This window comes from Papaver somniferum, unplaced genomic scaffold, assembly GCF_003573695.1.
Source record: "Papaver somniferum cultivar HN1 unplaced genomic scaffold, ASM357369v1 unplaced-scaffold_10, whole genome shotgun sequence".
Classification (NCBI taxonomy): domain Eukaryota; kingdom Viridiplantae; phylum Streptophyta; class Magnoliopsida; order Ranunculales; family Papaveraceae; genus Papaver; species Papaver somniferum.
In genome coordinates, this window is record NW_020618825.1 from 20,326,962 (window position 1) to 20,334,375 (window position 7,414).

The 7,414-nt window shown below is 37.9% G+C and overlaps 1 long non-coding RNA gene across 1 annotated transcript; it reads left to right on the forward strand.

The window, feature by feature from the left end:
• The first annotated feature begins 3,100 nt into the window (after positions 1 to 3,100).
• On the forward strand, positions 3,101 to 4,279 carry LOC113326551. Its single transcript, XR_003348383.1, has 2 exons — positions 3,101 to 3,335; positions 3,432 to 4,279. It is a non-coding gene; the product is annotated as an uncharacterized LOC113326551 (long non-coding RNA).
• The last annotated feature ends 3,135 nt before the right edge of the window (positions 4,280 to 7,414 follow it).

A 7,414-nucleotide genomic window follows, 5' to 3' on the forward strand; every position in this document is an offset into this window, starting at 1 on the left:
TCTCCATAATATTTATTGCACTTATTTCCAGTAAGGGTAAAATAGTCATTGTCACAGTCTGTGATATTTACTTTACTTATTTTGAATAACGGTAGTTTGGTCATTTTCATAGTCTCCATGATGTTTATTTATTTCCAGTAAGGGTAATATGGTCATTTTCACAGTCCCCTTAATATTTATTGCACCAACTTCCAGTAAGGGTAATATGGTCATTTTCACTGTTTCCATGATATTTATTGCACTTATTTTCAGTAAGGGTAAAATAGATTCGTTTTCACAGTCTGTAATATTTACTTTACTTATTTCCGTTAAGGGTAGTTTGGTCATTTTCACAGTCTCCATGATATTTATTGCACTTATTTCCAGTAAGGGTAAAATAGTCATTGTCACAGTATGTGATATTTACTTTTCTTATTTTGAATAACGGTAGTTTGGTCATTTTCATAGTCTCCATGATGTTTATTTATTTCCAGTAAGGGTAATATGGTCATTTTCACAGTCCCCTTAATATTTATTGCACCAACTTCCAGTAAGGGTAATATGGTCATTTTCACTGTTTCCATAATATTTATTGTACTTATTTTCAGTAAGGGTAAAATAGTCGTTTTCACAGTCTATAATATTTACTTGACTTATTTTTGATAAGGGTAGTTTGGTCATTTTCATTGTCTCCATGATATTTATTTCGTCTTCAGTTCACCCAAACGAGGAACTCAGGTCTAACTCTAGTAATCTTTGAACTTGTGATGTTCAATTCTGATATATTTCGTCTTCAGTTCATCCGAACAAGAAACTCAGGTCACGTCATCAAGGAGCCACGTCAGCAAAGAGTACGAGTTATGTCGTGCCACGTCATCAAGGAGCCACATCAGTGGGGAGATGACGCGTCGGTGTGCTACGTCAGCCGTTAAAGTGACAGGTCAGCTGCCACATCATCAGCAAGTCGCGTCTACAGGTCACGTGGCAGAATATTCCATATCTGTTAGCATCTTCCGTTAAGTTATAACGTCGATAGGACATTTTCAGAATATTCCGTTAAATGGTAACGACGCCAGTTAACGCCGTCAAGTGCATCAGTGTGACGTCACTCAGCAACATCAGCATGACGTCAGCCTGGCAGGATCATCGTCTTCTCCGGCGCAATTGTCTTCTCAGGCGACGTTCCGGTGACGGGAGCAGCAGCAGGTCGTCGGCGGCCGTGCCCGGCGACGGTAGACAACACTTCTTCTGTGTATCGCGACGCAGCTTAATACTGTGGTCCTGATCAGGTGTGGCTCGGTGCTACTTAATACCGTAGCCCTGATCCGGTGAAGCGGGCGGAACTTAATTCAGTAATCCCGATCCAGTGCTGCGTGACACATTTTAATCTCGTAGCCTTGGATGATTCAGCCTCATGCTGTTTGCCTTGCGGATATTTTCGCCCCACTGTGGGCTTATGCACACTTCTCTCTTTTAGGCTAGGCATGTACACTTAACTTGGGCCAACCCTTTGCACCTTTTGGTTTAGCCAAATTCATAACCCAGGAGGAAGATTCTGGAAGCATGTAGGGCCAGTCAATGTCAGTTACTGCAGGAGGCATGCAGGGACCAGTTACTGGAGGAGACATGCAAGGGCCAGTTACTGAAGGAGGCATGCAGGGCTAGTAATTGCAATTCATGCCTGCATTTAAAACGAAAATTTGTAAACATATAAATCGATGTTTTACAACCCAAACAAGGTATGCAATCTCTCCCACTAAAACTCCTGTGAAAAATCCCTAAATATACTTTAGCATCAGAGGGTTTTTTGCAGGTACCCCCCCCCCCCCCCCACCCCCCTTAAATCCCTAAAAATCCCTAGAAGCAGCGTTTCGATCTTCAGCAAAAATCATCAACAAATTCGTGTTTGGGGTAGAAGTAATTTTACCATACAAACATCTTATATATTTCGTCTCCAGTTCATCCGAACGAGAAACTCAGGTCTAACTCTAGTAATCATTGAACATGTGATGTTCAATTCTGATATATTTCGTCTTCAGTTCATCCAAACGAGAAACTCAAGTCTAACTCTAGTAATCTTTGAACTTGTGCTGTTCAATTCTAATATATTTCGTCTTCAGTTCATCCGAACGAGAAACTTGGGTCTAACTCTTGTAATATTTGAACCTGTGATGTTCAATTCTGATATATTTCGTCTCCAGTTCATTTGTACGAGAAACATAGGTCTAACTCTGGTAATCTTCGAACCTGGGATGTTGGAATGTGATATATTTCGTCTCTAGTTCATCCGAACGAGGAACTCAGGTCTAACTCTGGTAATCTTCGAACCTGGGATGTTGTAATCTGATATATTGCTTCTACAGTTCATCCGAACGAGGAAATCAGGTCTAACTCTGGTAATCTTCAAACTTGGGATGTCTGAATGTGATATATTTTGTCTCTAGTTCATCCGAACGAGGAACTCATCCCTAACTCTGGTAATCTTTGAACCTGGGATGTTGGAATGTGATATATTTCGTCTCCAGTTCATCCGAAAGAGGAACTCACGTGTAACTCTGGTAATCTTCGAACATGTGATGTTGGAATATGATATATTTCGTCTCCAGTTTATCTGAACGAGGAACTCAGGTCTAACTCTGATAATCTTCAAACCCGAGATGTTTAAATCAGATATATTCCATCTCCCGTTCATCCAATTGAGAAACTCAGGTCCAACTCTAGTAATCTTTGAACCTAAAATGTTAAAATAAGATATTTTACATTGTCCGAGGAATGACACTAGATCTTTGAATGTTAACCAGAAACTTCCTAATCACATTTCCCACTAATAGAAGCTATTCTAAGTCTCTAAGTGTTAACTATAATCTATTAATCTGCTTAGCTTCGTGACATATCCGGCTAATAAAAACTCTTCGGCACTGAACTCTTTACCGACACGAAAAAAACAATGCTTCTCACACACTTCCTTTGATCCGTATGGAAACCCCACCCAAATACCATCCGTTCAAATGTCTACACGATTCGGGTGATAAAACTCTAAATTTTTATGGATCGGGCTTCAATCAAAACCCAAAACTCATCTTCTCTCACTTCATTTCCCCTTTCTATCTTATCTCTTTATCAGTTTCTCTAGTCTCTCTCCAGCGGAAAAACTAAACCCTAAGGTACTGTCAACACAGCGCCGGCCACCTTCACTCAATCACCAACTACCATTGTAATGCCTCATCCCTGAACCAGAGATCTTTGTGATTCTTTTCCTTCTGCTTTATTTGAATCGAAAAAGTATATTTCTGATGGAAAACAACAACAACATCAACTTGATGAAATCAAAAACCAAATCCCAATTGAAATCAAGGGTTAGGGTCTTTTCTCTTTCCTTCTCTCTTTTTGGTATTTTTTTCCTGTATTTCTTGATGGTTTTGATTGATGATGTGATTGTTTATTTTGTGTAGATGAAGATAAAAGCGAAGGTAAAGTAAAACGAAGAAATGGTTATCAACTAAATCTGGAGAAGATGTATTCTCTGATACTATTACTGATGTTACATAATAATTGATAGGATTTTAAGAATTTTGATGTCATTAACATGGCATTCAGTTAAAAATCCCTCAATCTTTTAACCCTAACTTTGATTCTCATCTCAAATCTATCAATAACCATGTAGATCTGTGCGTATAATTAGATTTTATTCATTTATCATCATACATAGAAGTTCATGCTTTTAACATAAGACCGGTCCAATAATGGACACCCCCATGGTTCAAAGTAGGATGAGGCCCTGCAAGAGAGATTTAAGGATTCATTAGATAATGGAATGCATAATCAAAGACATAAAGACTGAAAGACATGAAAACTAGGGAGTGTGCAAGAAAAAATTAGGACCTGTAAAACTTATGATCTAACAATACTAAAACAGAGAAAACATAGAAAAAGAAAGCTAACAGGATTAACAGCTGAATCATGGAAAGAAGAAACATGATCATATAGAAAACATTTAGAAAGATATCAAAAGAACAAAGATCAAAGAAAGAAAAGAAAGAAAAAATCACAAAATTTCAGAAGTTCCTAAAGTTGTCAATTTTAAATATAATTAAGAAGAAAGTTAAGGTTTATTTTGATTTTGAGTAAGAGGGAGATTTATGTTTAATTGTTAATGAAAAATAAATCTTTGTTACAGGGCCTACAGCCCATGGATGTGCGGTCCAAAAGGATAGTCTTTCGGTCTTTTCTTTTCCATGTATATAAAGTATTTATCCATGTAACTATACTATCTCTAATGGAAAGTCCTTCTCTTTGTGCCTTTTTTATCTTTCTCTATATTTCCCCTTCAAAACGTTATCATGCACGACGCTATACCACGGTGTTATATCATATTGATTGATTTTCTTTTCCTACACGGATTAACGTCAAGCTAATGTGGAAATCCCTGAAATGAAATCAGCTAAGCTGGATCTACTTTCCCCTAAATTTTTTTCTTTTCCCTATTTTGATTTCGGCATAATACCCAATATAATGGTGACTCTCTGCATACATAGTGCATAATCGTAAACTGATTCGATCTAATGCATTTTTTTTTATATATATGCATATTTCTGTGCATCGTGAACTTATTTGATTTAATGTAACTTTCTTATATTGCATATGTCAGTGCTAATCCTTCCATCAAATGATTACATTTTATAGTAATTAATTTGAATTCATAATCGTGAATTGAGTTGATCTGATTCTAATGTAATTTTTTTATATGCATATGTCTGTGCAAATCTATTCATCAAATGATTATATTTTATAATAATAATTTATTTGAATTCCCGACTGTGTGTTGTTTGAGTACTGCTTTTCTAGCTCTTACTCAGTCTTCTTACTGAGTCCTCTAGTTAATGTTTTTTCTCCATGTTATTATGTATTGATGAATACTGCTAGCGGTTTAACAACATATGTCCTTGTTACTGGTACCTGTTAGTTATTGAAGACTAATTATTATTTCCTAAAGTTAGTCGTGGTTATTTAGGAAAGGAGTTTCCTAAACCGGGTAGGATTCTTGGTGGTCAAGTTTGTAACCTATATAAATAGGTAATTAGGCCTTGTAGAATTGAATTGTGTAGAAAACGATTAAGAGATCAGTGAAAGATTTTTTGTATAGCTTTTAGGGATAAAGCTAGGGTTTCATTGTGAGAGCATATTGGTGAGGAACAAGAGACAAGGTTATCGTCTCGGGTAATTGTTGCGGTGTAACCAAGGGTTTGTTGGGATTCACACGACGTTGTAATCATTTTTCTTCATAGTGGATTTGAGTTGGTGCGGCTCAAAGTGGACGTAGACAATATGTACAAGTTGTATGTATTGGTCGAACCACTATAAATCTTGTGTCTTGTGAGTTAATTTATCTTTCTCGTATTATTATACTTGTTTGTCCTTGGTTTACTTATTATTCATCATAATATCTTAAGATCCGTTAATCCGCGGTTGTCAGTGATTCCATAAGAAAATCCTGACAAATGGTATCAGAGCTCGGGTTAGATCTTTAGGGTTTATCGTAGTACGATTGGAGTGGGAGTTATGGGTGATAATAACGAAAGTACGGTAGCTAGGGTTAAAGTTTTTAATGGGTAGAACTTTGCGTTTTGGAAGTCTCAGATGGAAGACTACCTATATGAGAAAAACCTTGCTGATCCATTGGGTGGAGTTGCGAAAAAGGGAGCATTCAAAGACGATGAATGGAAAACTCTTGATCGCAAATGTGTAGTCGTGATCCGTAGATGTCTAACGGAGGAAGTATACAATAACGTACAAGAGGAAACTAGTACGAAGAATCTGATGGATAAACTTGAAAAGTTGTATCAAAAGTCATCAGCCTCGGGGAAGATCATGTTGTGTGAACAATTATTTAATCTGAAGATGCAAGAAGGCGAAGCGATTTCAGCACATCTTGGGAAGTTTAAATCGATTATTTCTCAACTTTCAAAAGTTAGTATTACTTTTGATGATGAAGTTCAAGCTTTACGGTTGTTGTCGTCATTACCAAAGAGTTGGGAGACCGCAAGGACAACTATTAGTAATTCTGCAGGGAGCGAGAAGTTGAAGCTTGATGATGTGTAGCAAAGGTTTATTGCTGAAGAGGAATTAAGAATATAACAAGGTTATGATTCTAGTACTTCAAGCTCGGCCTTAAGTTTGCAGGAAGAAGATAGAGGCAGGAGTTCAAATCGGAACAACAACAACAAATCTAGATGGAAGTCTAGAGGGAATTCTAGGAGGAGATCTCAATCCCGGCCTAGAGGTGTTGTTGAGTGTTGGGCGTGTAAGAAAGTAGGACACTACAAGCGCGATTGTCCGGAAAATAAAGGTGCTAATAATGGTGGGAACAAAGGTAATCAAGAAGAGGTCAACATAGTTGCAGCTGCGGAACCGGTGAAGGTCCTTCTTGATAAAAAGAAGGTGATTACAGAAGGTTTTCTACTACTCTATAAGGACAAGCAAGATGAGTCCTGGATTATAGACTCGGGAGCTTATTTCCATGCAACGGGTGATAAGAGTATTATGATCTCTTATAAAGAAGGATATTATGGCCAAGTATTCTTAGGTGACGATGAAGCATGCAACATCATTGGTTTGGGTGATGTGATCTTGAAAGTCAACTGTTCGACATGGAAATTGAAGGATGTACGACACCTTCCAAATTTGAAAAAGAACTTTGTGTCTGTGGGCCAAGTTTGTGATGATGACTATGAAGTTGTACTTATGAAACACAATTGGAAAGTGAAGAAAGGAGATATGGTATTATCTCGTGGAGTTAGAGTCGGTACTCTATTTCGGAATTCAGATGGAACTACTTTAGCAGTGGCTAGTAGTGGTGAAGACACTAACTTATGGCATAGAAGTGGCACATGAGTGAGAAGAACATGAAGATTCTATGTTCGGGAGGATATCTACCTAAGGTGAAGTCTGTTGATATGAGTTTTTGTGAAGACTGTGTTCTTGGAAAGCAAAAACGGGTTAGTTTCAGCAGAGGCGGCAGAGCCTTGAGAAGTGAGAAACTTGATTCGGTTCATACTGATGTATGGGGACCAGTTGATGTTGCATCTCACAGCGGGTTTCAATGTTATGTCACCTTTATTGATGATCACTCAAGGAAGGTGTGGCTTTACTTCATGAAGAATAAGTTCGATGTGTATGAAGTGTTTCAAAAGTGGAAAGCTTTGGTTGAAACAGAAACTGGTCTGAAGTTGAAGTGTCTAAGGTCAGATAACGGTGGTGAGTATGACAAAACAGAATTCTTACAGTTAGGTGCCATAAATTGAATTCGTTTGGAGAGGACAGTTCCAAGGACGCCACAGGAGAATGGAGTAGCCAAACGTATTAATTGGACGTAGAATGCACCTGCTAGGTGCATGAGGTTGCAGTCTGGTTTTCCTGAGACCTTCTGGGCACATGC